Source organism: Trichechus manatus, unplaced genomic scaffold (assembly GCF_000243295.1).
Source record: "Trichechus manatus latirostris isolate Lorelei unplaced genomic scaffold, TriManLat1.0 scaffold00099, whole genome shotgun sequence".
NCBI classification, from domain to species: Eukaryota; Metazoa; Chordata; class Mammalia; order Sirenia; family Trichechidae; genus Trichechus; species Trichechus manatus.
This window is the reverse complement of record NW_004444035.1, coordinates 9,121,115-9,144,561: the sequence shown is the minus strand read 5'-3', so window position 1 is coordinate 9,144,561 and position 23,447 is coordinate 9,121,115. Positions and strand designations below refer to the sequence as shown.

The 23,447-nt window shown below is 42.2% G+C and overlaps 1 protein-coding gene across 2 annotated transcripts in view; it reads right to left on the bottom strand.

Annotated features, from left to right (window-relative positions):
- DLC1 (DLC1 Rho GTPase activating protein) overlaps positions 1-23,447 on the bottom strand; it is a 482,787-nt gene that overhangs the window by 139,564 nt on the left and 319,776 nt on the right. The gene's annotated exons all lie outside the window — the stretch shown is intronic.

Below are 23,447 nucleotides of genomic sequence, written 5' to 3'. Positions count from 1 at the left end.
ATATCAAGTCTCCGGGTGGCATAAACAGATAAGTGCTCAACTACTAGCTGAAAAGTCAGTGGTTCAAACCCATCCAGAGGTGCCTGGGAAGACAAGCCTGGCCATCTGCTTCCAAAAGGTCACATCCTTGAAAACCCTATGGAGCACACTTCTACTGAGCACACGTGGGGTCGTCATGAGTTGGAATCAACTTGACAGCAACTAACAACTGTATATATATTTGCTTGTTTCCCCACCGATAGACTTTTGATCACAGAAATTTTTAGGAATACTTTGCCAAGAAACATCACGTAAAGGGTTTAGGCATTTGCCACTTGGCTTGTGGCATGGAGAAGGGAAGGGCGGGTCTCTACGCCACGAGCATGCCCGGCTAACGGCAGGGGGAGGAGAGGGATCCTCAGACCGTGGACCAGTGCACTCAGCACTGGAAGAGGTGGGGCTGGTCAACTGTGGGACTTGTGTGCTTTGCAAACAAGTGCCTGGCCTTCAAGTTCTTTAAATTCTTAGGTTTTTTTTCCTAACCCTCGATGCCTTTTAAATCCTGACAGAAGATGAAAAAAATCACGTGACTGTTTTTATTCTTGTTAACTGATAGAGATAATTGTCATCTTATGTTTCATATTTCGCGTGTACCATCAAAAGGCACTAACCTTGGAGTCAGCAGAACTTGACCAGGATTCTAGATTCACCATCAACGTCTGTATACATTTGGGCAAATGATTTGACCTTCTTATTCTTCTGTGTCCTCATTCGTTAAGTGAGTGTTTTATATCCGTATGGAGTCCCTGGATGGTGCAAATGGTTAACAAGCTTGGCTGCTAACCGAACGGTTGGCGGTTCGAGTCCACCCAGAGGTGCCTTGGAAGAAAGACCTTGCGATGTACTTCTGAAAAATCAGCCACTGGCATCTTATGGAGCACAGTTCTACTCTGACACACACGGGGGTCACCCTGAATCAGAATCGACTCACTGGCAGCTGGTCATATCCTTATATATTTTAAATCATAAAAAAAGAATCAATTATTGTTTATTTACAAAAGGAATACATGTCCCTTGTAGAAAATTTAGAAAATATAGATAAGAAAAGAGCTGAAACTCTCTTTCACTGTATTGGTCCACGATTTTTCGTAATCTTGTGCACTTGAAGTCAAAGAATGCTAGAACTGGTAGAAACAGCAGCAGTGACGTTGTCCGATCCTGTCTTTTAACAGATGAGGAGACTGACACAAGACTTGTCCAAGGTCATGCAGCATCCTGTACTGAGCTACCCTGAGTAGTTTCAACATGTCCTGTCCTCTAATTGTTTGTGAAAGGCATTTGTTGATCTTCACCTTGAAGGTTCTCTAAAAAGGGTGTGAACTTGGAATCCTCATTTCTTATATGTAGATATGTTTGGTTGTGTTTCCTTTACAAAAGAACTCTTGGATTTTTTTTTTAGGCTGCTCTTTCTAGTTGATGTCTTTTGAAGACACCAGTGACCCAAGAATCCATGCATACCAGGCACATCAAATTTGGCCTCTGCGTTTATCTTTTTTAATTCTACCACTGTTACGATGGCCTTTCCTGGGTTCTTAGTTCTTTGGTCAAAGTGGCAGCTGTTGTAAATTAAGAGGTGGCCTCATTTCACTAGGACACTGGTGTCTGCAGCTGACACGGGATGGGGTCAGTGGCAAAACAATCTCATGACAGGGAACGCGACTTCCAGAGTGGGGGAATACAGACAGTCTTTGGCCAAAGAATGCTGCGGCTGGGGCAGGAGGCAATATGTGGGGACAGCTTCGAGTTCCCTTCTTTCACACTCAGCCAAACACATAGAGTAAATACATGGTCATTCTTAGTTCTTTGCCATTCCAACCTGATGATTCGGCTGGCGTCTAAGAGTGAGAAGAGAGCCGTGGCTGAAAGGATGCTTCCCTACACCCCACATTCATTGCAAGTGACACTATTGTTGCCCTGGTAGTTGAAAGAGACTGATGTTTATCTCATCATTTGTGGGGTTTTAAATTCAAACACAAGTTAGTACATGCACAAAATATCACAGAGTTCTTATAAATAGCTACTTATATCATCACGTTGTCTGCTGCTGCAAGAGGTTTAACTTTTTTTTTTTAATATAAGGGAAATAAACATCTATTTATGATTTGATTTTGTTTGTTTATTTGCTTCCCGTGAAGGAGGAACAATATTTCTGGAAGAAATAATGGCTTACTGAATGAGATGAAGTATTAAAACATGTAACATTTATTCACATGTTTGACTACTGCTGAATTATAACTCCATTGTTGCTGTTGTGTGCTGTTGAGTCAATTTTGTAGAACTGCCCTACAGGGTTTCTTAGTTGTAATCTTTGCAGGAAGGAGCCCTGGTGGCTCAGCGGTTGAAGTGTTTGGCTGCTAACTGAAAGGTCAGCAGTTTGAACCCGCCAGCCCTTCCACAGGAGAAAGATATGGCAGTCTGCTTCCGTAAAGATTACAGCCTTGGAAGCCCTACGGGGCAGTTCTACTTTGTTCTGTAGGGTTGCTATGAGTTGGAATCGAGTTGACAGCACACAACAACAATCTTTGTAGGAGCAGATCGCTAGGCCTTTTCCCCCTGCAGAGTGGCTGGTGGGTTCAAACCACTGACCTTTCAGTTATCAACCGAGTGCTTAACCACTGTGCCACCAGAGCTCCTTATTGTTCATATAAACTCCATGTTTATATTTGTTCACAATCCTTGACCATTGGTTAGCCTCATTTCATGGCAGATACATGTCTATATCAGTCGGAATAAATTCAACAGCAATGGGTTTTTTTGGTTACTTCTATTTTTATCTGAAAGAAATTTCAATAGACTTGCAGTATGCTTTCTTTTTTCCTCACAGTGAAAATTTCTTCTCACAAAATAAGACATTTTAAAGGCTGAATATTATTCTTAATATTTATTCCTACCATGGTATATATTCCATAGAGGGGAATCTGCATGGGATAAGAATGCATTCCATGGGAATGTCAAATAAAGCTTCTAAATCTCCCAACCAATATGTACCTCAACTTCTACCACATTCCTTCAGTTTCAATAAAATATTTAAACACACGAAACAAAGTGGAACAACTTGGCTTGTCATCTAGGTATTTTGTCAACACGGTGTTTGAATACTTGGACACGCCTGAATCGTTCATTTTCATCCAGCTGTTTGGTATTAAATAAATACAACCTTTGTATGCCATACATTCTTAGAGCAAGAGAGTCTTGAATTAGGAATTTGGTTGCAAAGAGATGAATTCTACTGGCTTCTGTGAGGCTTTCTCTAGGGCTAACGTCATAACATTGCATCCCTCAAAAGTCTCAACCCTCACAAGCTATAACAAATAAATGTTTTCTTTTTTTCTTTCTTTTTTTTCAGAATAATGGGGTATATACAAGTCAGTGTGAAGCCTTGAATAATGCTGTAGTTATTTTTTATACAATTTATTTGTATTAAAAAAAAAAAAAACTGATAGCAGCATGCAATTAACTCAAAACCAGATAGTAGTCCTGCTTTCAGTAGTTGAAGACAAATGTAGGTTCCAATGAAACATTTAGCATGTAGCTAGTTAACTCAGGACTGGTCTATTTTAAGCCTATTTCCTGTTTACATAAGCATCCCAGTTTACTAATCCCGATTAGTGTCCTAAAATTCACTTTAATCAGTGCTTGCATTTTGGTTGTGTAGTTAATTTTACAACACACTTATCCTATGAACAAAAGTTCTGTATAGACAGAAATCTGAAAAAGATTAATAAGGAAGTGAACTGCTTCTAAGTAATACCAACTTACAGCAAAGACGTTCTACCCAGGAGAACACTTGTTAAGTGGCAGAATACCTTTGCTCGGTCCCTTTTTCAGACATGTCACTTATAGTAACAAGATGGAGCTTGTAAGTCACATTTGCACAAAAGAACACTGGAGAATTTTATGGATTAATTTTTGAAGCCATATTGACTCAGATAAGGCACATGAATGCTGCAAAGTTGAATTTTTGCGGGAATTGTTTTGGCATGGGATCCTGGCAAAGAAAGGAGAGATGTGTCTCAAAAAACAAAAACCAAAAGAACTCATTTGTAAATCACATTATTTTAAAAGAAGCTAGACCAGAAAATATTTTGAGACTCCGAGTAAAGGCATGGATAATCAAGTGTGAATTCCGGGTCCCGTAGCTCTGACTAGTCTTGTCTGTCTAGTCCTGTTCTTATTCTGCTTCTTTCAGAAAAATGAAGAGAAGGAAGGGAACATTTCCTGAGCGTTGGCTGTGTCCTAGTCACTGCAGTCAGCACTTCACATAAGTAGTCTCATTGAAGCCTCATTACCAGTCTATAAATCAGATATTGCTGTGCCTGTTTTTGACCTGAACAACAAAACTGAGATTCCAAAAAGTTAAGTATATTGGCCCCGACTCTTGGAAACTCCGTGCACAATGGAAGGAAATGCTGCCCAGTCCTGTGCCATCACCACGATCGGTTGCAGATTGGACTCTTGTGATCCACAGGGTTTCCACTGGCTGATTTTTGGAAGTAACGCACCAGGCCTTTCTTCCTAGTCTTAGTATGGAAGCTCCACTGAAACCTGTTCAGCATCATAGCAACATACAAGCTTCCACTGACAGAGGGGTGGTGGCTGTGCATGTGCTGCATTGGCCAGGAATCAAACTTGGGTCTCCCACATGGAAGGCAAGAATTTTACCATTGAACCACTACAGCCCCTGGTACCTTGCCTAAACCAAAACCAAACCTGTTGCCATCGAGTCAATTCGACACATAGCGGTACCATGCCCCAGTCACTCCTATTAAATAGCTGAGATAGAATTTGAACCCAATTCTTAGTGACTCCAAAGCTGGTGCTCGTTGCCCTACAGCATAGCTGCCTTTATAAATTTGACATTTCTGAAAGTTGGTTTGAATCCATAAGACAGAGGCTGAAAGATAAGATTCTGGGCAGAGGCCAGGGGCTCACCAGGCAGCCAGGCAAAGCTGTCATGGATGGGCCGTCACCACGGGCAAAGCCTGCAGGTGGCTAGCTCCACCATGCCCTCAGAAGCAGCGTTAGAAGAACCACCTTCACTGGGACGGCTGTCTGGAAGTGCTATGAGTTATTCGGACTATGTAGGTGGGACACAATGCGATCATTGGATGTGTCACACTCAAAGCACTGATTACCACAGCACATTATGTTGAAAAGGTAAAGTTTAGCAAATTTACTGCAATAAAAAGAGCTGTCGTAAAAGCAATGTGTGTACATTTAACACCGGCTGCATCACATCAGCCAGATGTTTCCCCAAAGGAAAATCCAGTTGTTTACAGCGTGTCAACAGCTGTATAGCAGTGTGTAGTGCATTTTAATAGCAGTCCGTTTATTTCCGAGAGCTGTTACCTTTGGTTATTTTTATTGTAACAGATTCTTTTCCAGTTGTTTAATAATGAAAGCTTATTTGTGCTTGCTTGTATTTTTTCCTAGCATATCCAATTAGTAGTGGAAGGCTTGGAGAGAGACAATTAATGGAGAAGTATACTTCATTATTTCCTCTGATATTATAGATGAAGATCAAGTACCTAATGTCTTTTAAACTATGGAGTGCTGTTCAATGGGTCGAGGGTCAAGATGATCTTTATTTACATTTGGTATTCACCAAGTAAGACAATAACAGCTAAAAGCTGGATCTAAAGCTGGTATGTTTTATTCCTTTGGGATATACAAGGAAAAATGTGGAGAGAATGTATGGCCTTCTCCTCAAGGCCAAAAGGATATTTGCATATTCACAATCTCGAACTCTTGTTATCTTTTTTCCACCCTCTCAGAATGACATATTTCTTCAAGGTGTGATATCTGAAACTGCGTGTAATTCTGGGGCGAATTCGTATCAGTTTTCTGGTACAATGGAAATAGATGACACATTGAAAGAAAAATCTTCCTAAACTAAAATGAATGAATCCATGGGATTAATTAATCCATGGGATAACAAGGGATTCTTAATTAATTAATCCATAGGATAACTGGAGATTCTTTTAGGTGGAAGATGACTGAATCTTCTCCAAGAAAATCACCCTTTTGGAGGATATTTCCTAAGAAATGGAGGCAGACATTTCATCATCCCCCACCAGGGAACGATATTAAGTTAATTTGGACAAATTGCCACATACGCTTCCGGATTTAGTAATCTTTAATTTCTAACAGCTTAAAAAACACCCATTAAAGCAAAATGGAGGAGAAAGGACCATAGATAGCTGACATCAGCTTTTAGAAGGATTGTTTGAAGACTGGAACCTTTGGTATTTATTCTACAAAATACTAATATAGGAAGCAGGAAGAAGTGGTAGAGAGCAAAGTGAAATTAGGAAAAAAGAAATACCCTACAATTAAGATATTACCCATTTTCTGAAGTTAGCAGGGAGCTCAGTTTTGAAATTCTTAATAATTTATTTATCATAAATCTAAAATATATTCCAAGGAATTTAAAACATAAGAAATCAGGAACCTACTGGCGGATTAAAAGAATGCTGAAGGCAGGATCTATTGCAGTTTTTGGGCAGAGTTGTCTTTTGCAAATCAAGAAAGGTTTAACTCTTTCTTTGGAGATAGACTTCGTAAGTCTCATTTACTTTCCTAAACTTGTTACAGATTCTTGATTTTCTGTGAATTTCAGAGGTTAGATTTATTAGTTCAATTCTTTTTTAGCGATCTTAGTCCAAGTCGTCTGATGCCAGTGAATGGTATTATGGCACCTTGACTACTGGGAGATGTGATTACAAAATTCTACCTGTTCCTCTTCGTAAACTGACGTAAAAAAACAGACTTGAAGCTTAAAATCTCTAACCCACTAATTAGCCTACAAACCTTGTTATACAGTAGTTTTTGCCCATATTCACAGAAAATCACCTACAATAGTGTCTACAGTGAACAAACGAAAATAGTAATGCATTTGAGTGTATTAAATCATGGATTTTTAGATTTAGAAAAAGTATATTAAAGCCCTACAATATTCTTGTTACAACTCTGAGACGGGTAAATATTTCTTTATTTGCTTTGGAGGTGGATCCAAAAAGAATACATTTGGATGTTTTAAGATAAAGGATGTACAGGGCAATAATTATAACTTTTTATTATGAGTTTATTGAACTGTAGCCCTGGTGGCGCAGTAGTTAAGAGCTTGGTTATTAACTGAAAGGTTAGCGGTTCAAACCCACCAGCTACTTTGAGGGAGAAAGATGTGACAGTCAGCTTCCATGAAGACTACAGCCTTGGAAATCCTATGGGACAGTTCTATTCTGTCCTATAGGGTGGCTACGAGTCAGAATCGACTCAATGGCAACAGGTTTGGTTTTTTTGGGGGAGTGGTGGATTTATCAAAGTAAATATAATGAGATCAATATTATGAGATCATGTCTACCTAAAAGCATTTGTTTGCCCATGTGTACATTTAGATGCTGGAAAAACAAAGCTATAGCTAGACATTTCTAGCTGTCAGGAGTCAGGGGGAACGAGTGGATGCGGTTGTTCTGAAAATCATTTGGCCTTTCTAAGATAAGAAATGAGGTGCGAATCACTGAACATGTATTTATATGAATGGATAAATATATTTTATCTTTTTAGAAGAAATCTAAAATACAAATCGATATACACTCTGTGTAATATAAAATGAAACTCTATCAGCCCACCAAACTGATTTTGATCATCTTTCTCTCCATTTGTTATACTCAAGCCTCTGGTAACCAGCGTGGAACCTTTGTCCCCTTCAGGGACACCCTCCCCCACAGGTGTGAGGCTCAGTGAGGTATGAGCACCTTTTAACAAATTAGGGAAAAAGCCGCTTCCTCAGGGTGGGTCAGCTCCCCTCCAAGGCTTGGCGTTCTGCGAGCAGGCTGGGTTTCAGCTCCCAGTTGTCCCCTTGGCTGGGAGCCCTTGGGCAGATCCTGCCCAGTTTGGCCTTGGGTTACACATCCAGCAAGTGGACTCAGCCTGCTTTCCTGGAAGCTCATAAACATCACTCCTCTCAGGTGTTGGACATGCTCCTTGAGGTGCGCTGGCAGGAGGGGAAGTGCTCACCTTGGAACAATCAGAAGATGAACTAGCAGTTGCTGAGCCTACTGTGTGCACTGCACTCCGGCAGGTGACGTGAGGAGTGTAGTGAAGTGGAGACAGGCCCCTGCCTCCTTCAGAGCACGCTGTCTAGCTGGAAACTACAAACCAAAACAGGCAGCATAATGGGATTTTGACGTCAGGCTCTGACTACACAACCACCTGGGTTTCCTGTTTTATATAAAAAGGAGATTGAGCAAGCGGATTCTGAATATCTACCTACTAAAACAAACAAACAAAAACTCCAAACCCATTGCTGTCGAGTCCATTCCGACTCACAGCGACCCTATAGGACAGGGTAGAGCCGCCCCATAGAGTTTCCAAGGAGCACCTGGTGGATTCAAACCACTGACCTTTTTGTTAGCAGCCGTAGCACCTAACCAATAAAACCAAACTTGTTGCCATCGAGTCAATTCTAACTCATGGCAACCCTATGTGTGCAGAGTAGAGCTGCTCCATAGGGTTCTCAAGATTGTGACCTTTCGGAAGCAGATTGCCAGGCCTTTCTTTCCAGGTGCCTCTGGGTGGATTAGAACCACCAACCCTTCAGTTAGCAGTTGAGCACTTAACTGTTTGCACCACCTCTAGTGGTCATTGTGAAGAAACACCTATAAGGTTGTTGTTCTGTGTAAACAGCTTCCCAGAGTGAAGGCGTAACTGAAAATCAGGCAGTATTTAAATCTTCCTAGAAGAGTGGGGTTAATGTTCCAGTATGGGAGGGCTGCTTAGGCAAAGGCACAGAGAGGACTTCCTGTAGCTGTGTGGGGAATAGTGAAAAGGCTGGGGTAACTGAGGCAACGGAGCCCCTGGGTGGTGCAGATGGTCCACGCGCTCAGCTGTTAACCAAAGGAGGTTCCAGTGCACCCAGAGGTACCTCAGAAGAAAGGTCTGGTGAGCTGCTTCCAAAAAATTAGCCACCAAAAACGGCTATGCTGGACAGTTCTAGTCTGACACGCATGGCGTCGCCATGAGTTGGAAGAGACTGGATGGCAACCGCTTGGTTAACGGAAGCAGAGTGTTGAGGCTGGTAGGGGAGGCTGGCAGAACAGCCAGGCTAGGGCCTTACCTTTGCCGTCCCATCCTCTCTTCCCGATCATAAGCACATAATGGCCAAATGACTGGTCAGGGATACAGCTTGGCTCTGTGGCTGTGAAGCAGTCTTCGTTGGTGTGAAGTGTCTAGGCACAGAATCCAGGATCCTGGCCAACATTATACCGTGCTCTAAGCGACCAGCTAAACAAGGAACCAGCTCAGACATACACATATGCACACGCACACATGCACATAGGCCTCGAGGGAAACAGTCCTGATACGCAGTCTCAGGCCTGTGCCATGTTCTCCTACTTCAAAAGAGAATCCAGGGAGGTTCAGGGAACATTAGTATTAGGGACGGGAAGGTTTCCAGAAGAAGCGTGTTAGAATATTGGCTCCTGTAGAATTGTAGCCCAGAGAGTAATGCACTCTCCAAACAACAAAACAGCTTACAAAGTGGCTTAAAGTCAGTGGGGAGAGAAAGCAGAGTTTGGGAGGGAAGCCAAGCGGCCTGCATTTCTGCAATGCTTGTTCTGGTGCCAGCGATAAACATGAGCGCATCCCTTCATCCTCCCGCCTGACGAGGCATCTGAGTGGCTGCAGGGCTCTCTAAACATAAATGATCTTAATCTTCACGTTCACAGTGGACACATGGGAACAAGATTAGGGAGACTTTTTCACTTAGCCCTTTATGGAAACTTTCAAAGGAACAAACTTCAGCCTACTATGGAATTTTCACCTCAACTGAAACTTGTATCTGGAGTCCCAGGCATATCTCTGTGTAGTTTACCAGACTGTACTTGCTCTTTTCCCACAGCAAAATCCACTGCTGTCAAGTCGATTCTGACGGATAGCCAACCCTATAGGACAGGGTAGAACTGCTCCATAGGGTTTCCAAGGAGCGGCTGGTGGATTCGAACTGCTGACCTTTGCAGCTGTAGCTCACTGTAGCTCTCAACCACTGTGCCACCCTAAACCACAGAGGCTTTAGAAAAAGTAAGAGGCTTAACCAAGGTTCAGAGGTGAAGGAAGGGCTGGGCAGTTCAAAGGCACACAAAAATGATGGTCATCAGTGTTAAGCGAACGTCACCTTGTCTTCCTTAAGGCGTTATTAACTTTGCCAGGGGAAATGGAGGCAATAGTTACTTGGCAATATTTCTAGCAAACTTTGGTTAATAAAGTTATTAATAGCCAATTTCTACTCAAATTTGAATAATATCTTCACTCTGAATGGGGATAAATCCTAAGTGTATAAGATTGGAGACTTTCACGGAGACGTGTATCACCAGCACAGATCCTGGGCAGTTTGTTTCCACTATCAACAGGTGAGTGGGGTTCAGGTTGCAAAGTATTAAACTGTGATTAATGTTTGGGTAGCATTAGGCTCTCTTTTCTAATCAAACTTAGGAGGCAGAGAAGCGGGGACCAAAAAAACCCAACAAACCCATTGCCATTGAGTCGATTCCGACTCATAGCACTCCTATAGGGCAGAGTAGAGCTGCCCCAAAAGGTTTCCAAGGAGTGGCTGGTGGATTTGAACTGCCAACCTTTTGGTTAGCAGCCATAGCTCTTAACCACTACACCACCAAGGGCTCCAAAATGGGAGGAGAGGTGCAGGGAGGGACACAGAAGGCCAAAAAAGGGGTTGGAAGAAAGGGAGCAGAAATCTGTGAGGAGAGAGGGAGACAGCTGGAGAGAAAAGAAAAGACAGGTGCGGTTTTATACACCCGAGTTATTTCTGCAAGGACTCAATGTCTATTGAGAATTATTTCACTTCAATGGGGGCTTCGAAGGGTCAAATTGTGGGCTTCTAATATCCCTGCATGAACACTTTGAACTTCTCTTCACCTGAAATAAAAGCAAATGCTTAGAAATCACCCAAAGAGATCAGAAGTGTCTTCAACTGAGAGTTAAGAAAAGGCCACTTAGGAGGGTATTATTAGGCAAATATCCTGTAACCACCTTTACTGGGAACCTGCGGGAGGCAGTATCGCATGTATAAGCAAGTTTTCCTTCGCTGAAGTTTTCAACCTGGTTCATTGTAGTTGTTAATTGTTGTCCAGTCAGCTCCGACCCATGGCGACCTTATGTACAACTGAAACGAATGTGGCCTGGCCCTGAGCTGTCCTCCCAATCGGCACGTTGGAGTCCATCCTTGCACCACTGTGCCAATCCACCTCACCAGGGCCTCCCTCGTTCTACGTGGTCCTCTGCTTCACCAAACGTGATGTCCTCTTTCAGCGATTGATCCCTCCTGATGACATGTCCAAAGCAAGCGAGTTGGACAATGTTCTGTTTTGATCCATTAGGTTTTCACTGGCTAATTTTTGGAATAAGATCACCAGACCCTTCTTCCTAGTCTGTCTTAGTCTGAATGCTCCACTGACACCTGTCCACCATCTGTCGGCATATTGCTGACGCTAGAAGCAATGTCCCAGGTATGAAACTTCATCTGGGCTACCTTTTTCTTTTTCCTCTGGTTTCTGGCTTTTAAGCTCATCATAACTCGTTGCCATCAAGTCAATTCCGATTCACACTGACCCTACAGGACAAACTGGAACTGCCCCATAGGGTTTCCAAGGAGCAGCTGGTGGATTCGAACTGCCGGCCTTTTGGTTAGCAGCTGTAGCTGTGCCACCAGGGCTCCAAGTTCATTATACCTTTATTTATTTATTCCTTTTTTTCTTTTTTGATATTCTGAATCAGGTTACATTCTAGACCACAAAAGGAAGATATCCCAACAGTTAATATATTGGCAAGGGTCTCTATGAATGCAGCAATGAAGACATAACACAGCCTTTTCTCCTTCCTTCCCTCCTCTAAATCCTCTAAAAGGCAAAGTAACACTGTGAAGAAAAGCTTTCAGTTGTTTCAACTGGCGGAGCCCCCAGCTGGTGAGGTATTCTTCCATGGACTCCCCGCTGTCCTGTTAGGAAGCCAGAGGCATTAGCAGACCACTTACCATCTTTCAGGGGCCAATTAGTCAGCTTGGAATATCCAGGTCTTGGGTTCCTTTCATTTTCTCTTTTAGCAGCCTGCCTTTTGGTCATTTACCACGCTTCATTAGGAGGGGTAAAACTCAGATCTGTCCATTTGGGTCACAGTTAGGAGCGCTGATGGGGGCTTTGTTGGGGAAGGCAATTGAAGCCATGGAAGACAGTTGTGGGGATTATCCATGGATTAGGATTATCTAAAGCAGTGGTTCCCAATTCTTTTAACTAAGAGGGTTCTTTTCCAGGTTTAAAAAAAAAAAAAAAAAAAAAAAACCAACAACAACTTGTGCACTCCTACATGACAGGAACTGTACTGTTAGTATCTGTTGAGTAAGGAAATGTGCTTATGTGAAAGGCTTGTTCATCTTGCCTTCTTGGTCCTCCACCCTGTTCCCCTGCTCATTCCTCTTGTAAGACGGAACATCAGTATTCTGAATTCATTGTGGTTCAGACCGCATACAGTACTGATGTTTTTCAGAAGGAGCCTGATATCTATCATCTCTTGTAAACTCTTCTACTGATACACAAATGCAGATTGTTGGTATGTTTTGGAGAAATGAATACTAAACATCAAGGAAAAAGAAAAGGATTAAAAACCTTCTCTCCACCCAAAAACTCTTTTATGGTGTTGGCGAAGTATATTGAATATACCACGGACTGCCAGAAGAACAAACAAATCTGTCTTGGAAGAAGTACAGCCAGAATGCTCCTTAGAAGCAAGGACATACTTTAGACATGTTGTCAGGAGGGACCAGTCCCTGGAGAAGGACATCATGCTTGGTAAAGTAGAGGGTCAGTGAAAAAGAGGGAGACCCTCAAGGAGATGGACTGACATAGTGGCTGCAACAGTGGGCTCAAGCTAACAACGGTTGTAAGGATGGTGCAGGACCGGGCAGTGTTTCATTCTGTTGTACACAGGGTGGCTATGAGTTGGAAACAACTCAACAGCACCCAACAACAACAATCTGGTTTATACAGGTGTTTCAATCTATGAAAGCTTAAATTAGGAAACCACTAACGATTTTTTTGCATAGTGATGAATCAATGTGTGTGTTAATCAGAAAGGAACTGGACTCAACAGTGATGGGACTGAGAGTATGGACTGTATGACCCTAAACACATTCTTAGCCACGTTTTCACCTATTTAGTGAATGAGACACAGAGTTAGAGTTACAGAGTACAAGTGGCGGGCATGTGAACACCAGAAATAATTACAAAGACTACACAGTAAAGATAGAACTTTTTTTTCTTTTTTCGTGAGCCGCAATTCATATTTTAATGTTATTTCTCTGTTAATATCTTAAAAAATTGTTTTTGGTATTAGGGTGCCACCATTTCTCAACAGATAACTCTGTCTTCCTCATCATCGAGAAATTGAGGTAAGTGTGAACTATTTCAGGTTACTGGCTACTTCTGTATCCTTGGCGCCAAGAGAGCTGCTCTAGCTTTCCACATGTTCTTCTTGGGCGATATCATCCTTTCTCCTGTTTGTCAATGACTCTGAAATTGATATCTCTGGCCCTATTTTCTCCCCAAGTTTAGACTCCCAGGTACACTTGCCTGCTGACATGTGCCCCTGCATGTTCTACAGCCACCTCATACTCAGCACTTCTGCCCTAACCTGTTTCTCTCCTGATGTTTTTCATCTCAGTGGAAGCACCAGTCCTCCAAGCATCCAAGATAAGGACCTGATGGTAAGATTACATTTGTTCCTTTTGTACACTCTACACATCCAGTGAATTCCCAGGTACTAATTACTTTACTTTCTAAGCATACTTCTGAAATCCATTGCCTTCTGTTTAGCTCAGCCTACACTTCCTTCTAGGGGTGCAGTGGTTAAGTGCTCAGCTGCTAACCAAAGGTCGGCGGTTCAAACTCACCAGCCTCTTCACGGGAGAAAGACGTGGCAGTCTGCTTCCATAAAGATTACAGCCTTGGAAATCCTATAGGGCAGTTCTACTGTGTCCTATGGGGTCACTAAGAGTCGGAATCGACTCGATGGCAATAGTTTTCTATACTTCCTTCTGGCCCTCATAATCTTTCTCCTGGACTCTTGCAATGACTCTGCTACCTAAAATAAACTCCATGCTTCTTAGGGTGACATTGAAGACTCTTCCCGAGCTTTCTCTCCACCTTCATCTGCCAGTGTCCACCTTCCTCATTACATTTTGGTAATACCAAACTGCACACACCAAGCTGCTGGTCTTAGTCCTTCTGCTGTATTCTCCTGCTCACCTTTCTTCACCTGCTGGACCCTAATCAACCTTCCCTGAACCTTATGACTAGGTTAAGTGACCTCCCTCTGTGATTATATTACTCCTACTGCATGCTTGTTTCTCATCACCTGTATATTTATTATATTGCCGTTATCTGCTGGAGCCCTGGCAGTGTAGTGGTTAAGAGCTCAGGCTGCTAACCAAGAGGTCAGCAGTTTGAATCCACCAGCCGCTCCTTGGAAACCCTATGGGGCACTTCTACTCTGTTCTATAGGGTCACTATGAGTTGGAATCAACTTGACAGCAATGGCTTTTCTTTTTTCTTTTTTTTAAAATTATCTGCTAATTCATTTTCCTCCCACCTCGCTTCCCTCCCCTTGATGATGTCAGTCAAGAAGGGAGAGGGGTGCCTACACTGTGTGGATTTGTGTTTTGTTTTTTAGAAAAAAGTCTGGAAATTTTTAGATATTACCTCCATTGAGAGATGAAATCTATTTTTTTTCTCCCCTTTAAGGATGATCACGTGCTTGTAACCAGTAGAATGTGGCTGTGTGACTTCTAAGGCTATGTCAGAAAGAGCGATGCCACTTGGCCTTGTGTCTGGCGCCTTCGTTATTTTAGCCATGTTTCAGCTTGTAAGGAGTCTGGCTCGCCTGAGGCTGCCATGCAGTGAGGGAGCCCAAGCCATGTGGATGGCCATGTAGATGTGCTCTGTTGAGCCCTGCCTGAAGCCCAGTATCAACCACCAGGTCTGAATGAAGAAACGGCTTGGTGATTCCAGTCCCTAGCTGTCAACAGTCAAAGAATGTCTGTCTTGAGCATTGTGCTCTTTTAAGACCTGTCTACATGGGATCAAATTGACAATAGCAATTGGAAGGATGAGATCGGAAACTTAGGAGGCAGACAGTTTATGCTAATGGGTGAGCAACATTCAGAAAAGCCGGTAATCAACATCACTGAATTGTACACGGACAAATTGTCAAACTGGTGTACCTTCTCAACAACAACCACAAAAATAAAATAATAAAAAAAAAAGAGTCACCTCAGCCTTTGAAACTGAGGTCCCAGACATTGTGGAGAAGACCCCCTTTGTGCCCATCTTAATCTGACCACAGAATCTGAGAGCATAATAAAGGGTTGTTTTATACCACTAAGCTTTTGGGCGGTGTAATAGTTTCCCAGGAGTCCCTGGGTGGCGCAAATGGTTACGTTTTCGACTACTGGCTGAAAGGCTGGAGGTCTGAATCCACCTAGAGGCACCTCGGGAAACAAACCTGGTGATCTGCTTCTCAAAGGTCACGGTCCTGAAAACCCTGTGGAGCAGTTCTACTCTGAAACACGTGGGGTTGCCATGAATCGGAATCGACTTGATGGCAGCTACCAATACCAACAACGTTAGTTTTCTAGGGCTGTTGTAACAGATTTTCGTAAATTGGATGACTCAAAACAACACAAATTTATTCTCTCACAGTTCTGGAGGCCAGAAGTTAAAACTAAAGTGTCAGCAGGGCCTTGCTCCCTCTGAAGGCTCCTGGGGAGAGTACTTGCTTGTCTCTTCCAGCTTCCGGTGGCTCCGGGCTGCCCTGACATCATAACTCTGATCTTCGCCTCTGTCTTCACGTGGCCGTCTTCCCTATGTCTCTGTGTGTCTTCTTCTCTGTCTCTTATGGTTGAAGAGATTGACTGTAAGTGAAAGGTTGGCGGTTCGAAACCACCAGCAGCTTTGTGAGAGAAAGATGCAGCAGTCCGCTTCCATAGAGATTTACAGCCTTGGAAACCCTATGGGGTTACTATGAGTCAGAATCGACTTGATGGCAGTGGGTATAAGAACACTTGCCATTGGATTTAAGGCTCATCGTAATCCAGGGTGATTTCATCTTGAGATCCTTACCTTAGCTACAACTCCAAAGACCCTTATTCCAAATAAGATTACATTCTGAGGTTCAGGCAGGACTCGTCTTTTGGGGGCTGCTATTCAATCCACCGAGGGTGGTCACGTAGCAATAGTAACCTGAACGCACACCGAGGAGGCAGACCATGGATTAGCAAACCTCTCATGGACTGTTCTCCCTGCCAGATCTCAGTTCCTCATTCTTTCACGGTGCTTCCGTGGGACACCTCCTAAACAAACTACTCCCACTCAAATTTTTGTCTCCGGGACATTTTTTTTTTTTTTTTTTTAGAGAAACTTAAAGCTAAGTGAGTTCTTGCCATCATTTCAGCAATATATTAGTGACTAAGGATTATAGAGAACACCTTCATCATCAGAAGTTATTCAGATGGATGTAAAACACTTTCAAACGCTTTAAATAACACTTTGAACAGGCTGAGGAAGGAAGGGGCTAAGACTGGAACAGGGGTGGTGGTCCTGAGAAGGCGTAATGATAAGAGAAAGTGATTGAGTGGGCTTATGGAGCCCAGTAACGCTTCTGCCTGCGAATGAGATTTTTAGAGGCTGTTTGCAATGACGTCTAATAAAAGAAAGTGAGGTTAGAGGCACATTGTCATTTATGGAATATTTTTTCATTGGGGGGGAAAAAGTAACTTTGATTCCAAAATCCTGAAAGCATGCCTTTTAAATATCTTAGACGTTGCATTAGCAGGTAACAATTTAGCAGGGGGCCCCATAAGTAAGAGAAATTAGAAGTGAAGATGACAGTGGCAACATTGTTAGTGTAGAGTGGATTTATTAATGTTTCAATGTATACAGCGCTTTTTTCTTTTATTGGGTAGATCCAGTGATATGGCTGCATTGTGGATTGTGTATGTGTGTGCACATGCGCATGTGTGCCGTGTGTATGTGCACACATGTGCACGCATTTCCCATCTGAAATAGAAAAAGATGCTGCTCAGTAAGCATTTGAAAATGAAGACCACCCAGAAATACTGTTGACCAGAGAATGCACAGACAGCTGTCCGTTTCCAGCCAGTCTCCAGCCAGGTTCCTAATAAAGATACACACAGAGGGATAGTAAGTCCAATGACTTTTTTCCTTTTTTTTTTACATGACCACATTCCATCTCCCAACACCCACTCGCATACCATTGCCTCACTATTTCTTTATCACATTTATCTGATTTCGTATTTAAATAGCTGGAGATAGTCTACGGGGTAAAGCTGGGTCCTGGGGTCTAGCACAGTGCCCGAGACATATTTATAACCTTTGTTGAATGAATAAATCAGTGTCACGTGATCAATGCATGCCATCCTTAGATCATAAATACTGTTCATTCTTGTTCTGTTGTCAGTGCAATGCCCCACCTAGAAGTGACCCTTGATTGCAAAACTGTGATGAACAAAACCCAGACTGAGTGTCTCTTCCAAACACAGGCAGAAACAGACTCCTCTGTTAACAAGCATACCATCTAGATATCCCGTGTCCTTAACCACACGGTGAGGCATTTCACCTATTGCTCATAAAGAAATAAGTTGCTTTTTACAAATATTTAATATGCGACTACCAAAAACACAGAGACAAGAGAGACACTTATTGCTGAAATGATGGTGAGAACTCATTCTTTGGTTGAGCGCCAAGGAAAAGTCAGTTCCAGTTGTCCCATTAACAGTGAAAACATCAGGTCCTGCCAGACATTACTATCTGCTTGTGCAATCTGGCACAGTTGTTACTAGGTCAGAATTACAATTGCAAAGCTAGTATAGCCAGTACATTGCCAAGCAGGGTCCACAAAGAAGGTATAATACCTTTCAGAGAGTGGGTGCGCCATATACAATGACAGCAACAGTCACCATGTACTTGGCACTTACAACTTGCCAGACAGCTTTCTAAATGCTTTGTTTGTAGCCATTCATTTCACCCTCACAACAGTCTTATGTGGTGGATATATTGACATCACCTCGTTTTACAGATGAGGATACTAAGGCACAGACAGGTTAAATAGCCTGTCCATAGTTAGCCACATTGTAGGTGGCCCAATGGGAGTTCAAACCCCAGCAGTCTGTCTCCAAGCTCCATGTTCTTAACTGCCTGCCATATGATTGCTGCTTCTCGTAACCGCAATGCTGTACATGAGCTCAATATAGAGCAAATGTCTGACTTTGAAGATATGTTGGAAATATCATCAAACAAGTGCAAAGAATAGACCTACTTTATCTTTAAGGTTGATTATCATTAAGGCTCACAATGATGCTAGGATAACTTTCTAACCAAACTATGTGATATTTGATTAATATTGTAGCCCCACAGCACTATCTAACCAAACCAAACCAAACCTGTTGCCATTGACTTGGCTGTGACTCATAGCAACCCTATAAAGACAGAGTAGATCTGCCCTGTAGGGTTTCCAAGGAGCAGTTGGTGGGTTAGAAATGCTGATCTTTTGGTTAGCAGCTGAGCTCTTAACCACTGCCTCACCAGGGCTCCTAGCACTATCTACAGTTGCTCAAAGCTAAAAGCATCAGCACTTTCTGGTCTGCATTCATTTTAGTGGGATGTAGTTTATGGTGACGTTAATAAGATGTACATGCTCACTGTAGTTCTACAGTCACTTTAGACCACACCTCTCCTCTCTGTAATCCTGAGTCTCTAAGCCAGACTTGGTATTGTTATGTTATGTACACCAGGTAATGTTTGGTATTAACATTTGGTATTGTAAAGGCCAGGAGGGCAGGGACCTGCTTTGTCCTGGTCATTGCTGTGTGTCTTGCACAGAGCAGGTACCCATAGGTACTTGAGCCACCTCAGACATGGTGTTGCCCAGCACTTCCTCCTTCCTGTCTCCTTGCTTACACTCTCCTCCCAGCCCTTTCCCCTGTGCCTCACTTCATTGTGAACATGCTCTCCTGTGTCCCCAAGGTTTTTACCAGTTTCTTCACTTCCTGTCCTAGCGGAAACCTGGATCTCCCTAGGGTACCTCTTTTCTCGCTTCTGTGCACCATCAAATTAGGATGCTGGAAGAGAAATTCTCTGACTTTGAGATGCTGTTTCCCAATCCCTATTCTCCCATACCTTTCAAAGCTGGAGCCATCAGCTCTGTATCATCAGCTCAGTCTCCTGCTGCTCCTCCTTATTCATTCAAGTGTACACCCTTCCTCTCCACTCCAACTCTGACAGCTTCACCAGGGGAGGGAAAGTCCCCACAGACAACCCAGACACACTGTAACTTTGCAATTCCAAGTCCACCACTGGACTACAACCTGCATCTTTTCATCATCTATGCTGCACCATCAGAAGTCTTCAACTCTAATGCTTCATTCTGATCTTAACCTTCTATCCTATCTCTCTCCCTCCAACGGCCCGGGCTTTACTCATTACTCTCTGACCCATACCCTCACTTCTCTGGTATCCTTTTTTCTCAGTGACCTCAACAGGAAAACCTCCACACTGAATTAAAGCTTCAATTCACCTTCTCTTTTTCCCTCCCTGTGGTGGCCAATTACCGATGGAGAAAATCTCCCAGCTTTGCAGATAGGAGCCATTACCAGCTCAAGCTCCCTGACCTGTGTGTGGCTCTTTGACTCATTCTCTGACTTCTCCCTCTCCCTTTTCCTAAGCTTTTCCCATCCACCTCAAGCTCTGGCTCATTTTTAGCAGACTACATTGATCTATCTCAGCTTCCCAGCCACTCCTTACCAAGTTATCTAACGCCATGACCATCTCCACCTCATTTTAGTCAGTCTCCGGTGGGTGGTGCCTTCTTCTTAGCCACAAATCCCTTTACTTTTGCCTTTTACCCAGTCTTTGGAATTACTGCTTCAGCAATTTTCTCCCCCCTTTCTCAAATTTTCAACCAGTTTTCTTCTTCTTCTTTTTTTTTTTTGCATTCCGTCAGCTTAAACAAATGTTCAAGTCTCACCAGCCTGATAAAAAAACAAACAACCCAAACCAAAGTAAAAAAAACAATGAACGAAAATTCAAAGAATATTAAACTCAAGCCAATTCTTTCCCATCCCAAACTACCCCATTTACTCTTCCTTTTCCTTCTCAGGCCAATGTCTCAAAATGATGAATCAGCACTGCTGTCACCACTTCGTCCACACACTTGGTTACTTCTGGTGTCACTACTTGCCATCCGCTCTCCCTGAAAATCTTTGCCTGCCTCCAGGCTGGGCTAGGGCCTCGCTCTTGGGTCACTTTGGGACTTTGTGTGCACTTGTACCACTGTGCTCTTCTTACTCAGCTGGAGGACTAGACCATGAGACCCTCCAGAGCATGGCATGGCTCATGTTCCTTGTGGTGTCCCCACTGCCTGGCACAATATGTGGCACACGGGAGAGGATCAATAAATGTCTGTTGAATGAAGGTTTCCACATAAAGTTCTGTTAAATAACTCTCCTCTGTTCAAATTGCATCTTTATTGCTTTAATATAAGTTGAGCATTTTTGACCCAACGTATTGCAACTCCCAGCCAGAACAATATTGTTCCCATCTGTGTCACCAAGCTTCTGCCAAGATGTTGGCTGGTTCTTCCTAGTTCACAGAGTTCTCATTGCTGAAGTCAGCTCACCAACACATCATCTCTTCACTCACGTGTTCTCCTCCCATGACCTCTAGACTTTTGGAGGCCATATACATTATCGAAATTTACAAACTATTATGGGTAGAGGACTGGATGGCTGACTTTTCTTTTCCTAAGTAAATGCATTAATCCATATCACCCCAAACCAACAACTATCATCTCCATAATTTCATAAAAGTGAGAGTATTTTAACAGCAACAACAAAAAGGTAAGAATAAAGCACAACGATTTACATTGAATAAATTAAATATCATAAAACATTTAGTATGCTGCCCTTATTTTTTCTCATTTTGTTGCAGATCATTGAAAATTTCACCCTGGATTGGCACCAATCTGTAGAACAGGATTTGATAAATAATTCTAATCACTGTAGACACAAATCTACAGCCACAAGAAAATAACAACAATAAAAAACTATTTTATGTATTTACAAGATTAGTTCTTATTGCTGTAATGCAATAATTAACTCAAATAGTATATTACCTATTTTTTGGTCTTGCAGGAATTTTCTCTGTGTTTTAAATGGCAAAATCCTGTGTGGCAAAGTCCTTCAATACGAGGACTTTTTGAAAAATTTATCCATCTATCCATCCATTCAAAAATATTCACTGAACTCCTAACAATATATATAGAATGTAACTAAATCCTCCCTGTTGTGATGCCATGGAAGGAAAAGTAAGCTTGAAATCATGAGGTGTGATTTTAGACACCTCTCTGAGCATTAGTTTCCTCATCTGTAAGATAGGGATGATAACATAGGTCTTTGCAACCTATTTGAAAGGATTCCATGAAGGTGAATTATGTTTAAGGTTGTTTGTAAAGCGTGTAAAGCCCTACACAAATACAAGGTATAATAATAGTTACTGACATATAGTTAGGTTAAAAATATTGAAACATGCAAGAATTAGAGACAAAAACAATTCTTAATAATGCACATATTCCCCTTTATGAAATGATTAAACCACTATACCAGGGAAATGGCATGCCTTCTGATACCCGCAAAGCATTTAACAAAGATTTTGTGATATTCTTGTAGACTGGATGGGTAATGGAACAATTGGACAGAGTCATATTTTGACTAAGCAACTGACCTTGAAGGGCACTGATTTTTAAATGGATATGGACGTGGAGAGAGATTTCTAAATTTGTCATTGCTCTTGTCCTAAATATTTTTTTTCCAGTGACTTTATTGATAGTCTAAGTGGCATGCTTATAAAGTCTATGGTGTCACAAAGTTGAAAGCAAAGCTAATATATGAAATGATAAGGTCTCAGAATTACCTCAATAGGCTGGAATGACGGGTAGGAGGAGGTGTATATAAAATGAACAAGAGTACGTTTAAGTGGGATAAATGCCAGCTCTAAATTTAGGCTTAAAAAAAAAGAAAAGAACTCCTCTGCTCACAAGAGGGAAGAACCGAGAATTCTAGTTCATGTTAAAATGACTCCTTACTTATAGGGGATCATAAGCTTAAATGGATTTCAGTATGGTGCTGGCGATAAAAAACAAAACAAACATACTGCAATTAGAGATTGAGTTAATTATGTCCTATGACCCCGAACAAAGGAAGAAAGAACCCTACCACATCCTACCTCACTCAGAGAAGATGTGGAATATTTTATTTCACAAAGAGGGCTATTAACAAACTAGAAGGCATCTAGGAGAGGCTATTTAGAGACCTTCAAACCTTGCCCAGTAAGAAAATGCTAAAATTATTAGGAGGTACATCCTGTTGCTAAGAGGATATCTTTTTTTTTTGCTTTCCAATATTTGAAGGTTTATCCTAAAGAAGGAGGAATCAACATTTTATGTGAAGTTCCAAAGAATTGTCCCACTGTCCTATCGTGGTCTCTGACCAATCAGTAATGGCACAAGAAAGGGGGTAAAAAGAGTCTCTTGATCACACTTCTCTCAAGGCTCAGGACTTATATCTAGAAAACGGTAAGTATGATGTGGAACCAAAACCAGAAAGGTAATTCCCCGTATATACAGAACACATATGTTCACTGTTAAAGTAGGGTGTGCAGTTTAAAAGACATCGTAACGAACCTAAAAAGGTCCACAGAAAGTCATCTAAAGGACTTAAGGAGATGGGGAGCTATCATATGACATATTTCCTAAACCTTGTAATAATAGAACAGAACTTGATTAACTTCTATAAGCGTCTAAGAGTAGTTTCAGATTAAAACTACAGCTGAACTATAAACAAATAATAAAGTGTTTGGAACTCATCTGGATTCATTAGCATAAACAACAAAAAAAAAAAAAGCAAAAAAAAAAAACCCAAACTCGTTGCAGTCAAGCTGATTTCGATGCCGTAGTTTCCAAGGAGCGGCTGGTGGACTCAAACTGTCGACCTTTGGGTGAGCAGCCTGAGCTCTTAACCACTAAACTCTTAAGCCACCAGGGCTCTGTTAGCATAAGAGATTACCACATTTTTACACAAATAACTCATGCCTTCTATGTTTGTTTGCCAACCGCTCCCTATCCCTGCGAGGTATTTTTGTCAGCACCCTATGCTACTTTTTTTTTTTTACAGCAACATGTAAAAAAAAACTGGCATGGCAGCCCTTGTGAAAATACCTCGGGGTGCGGGGGGAAGGGAGGGAGTGGTTGGCCAACAAATGTAGAAGGTGGGC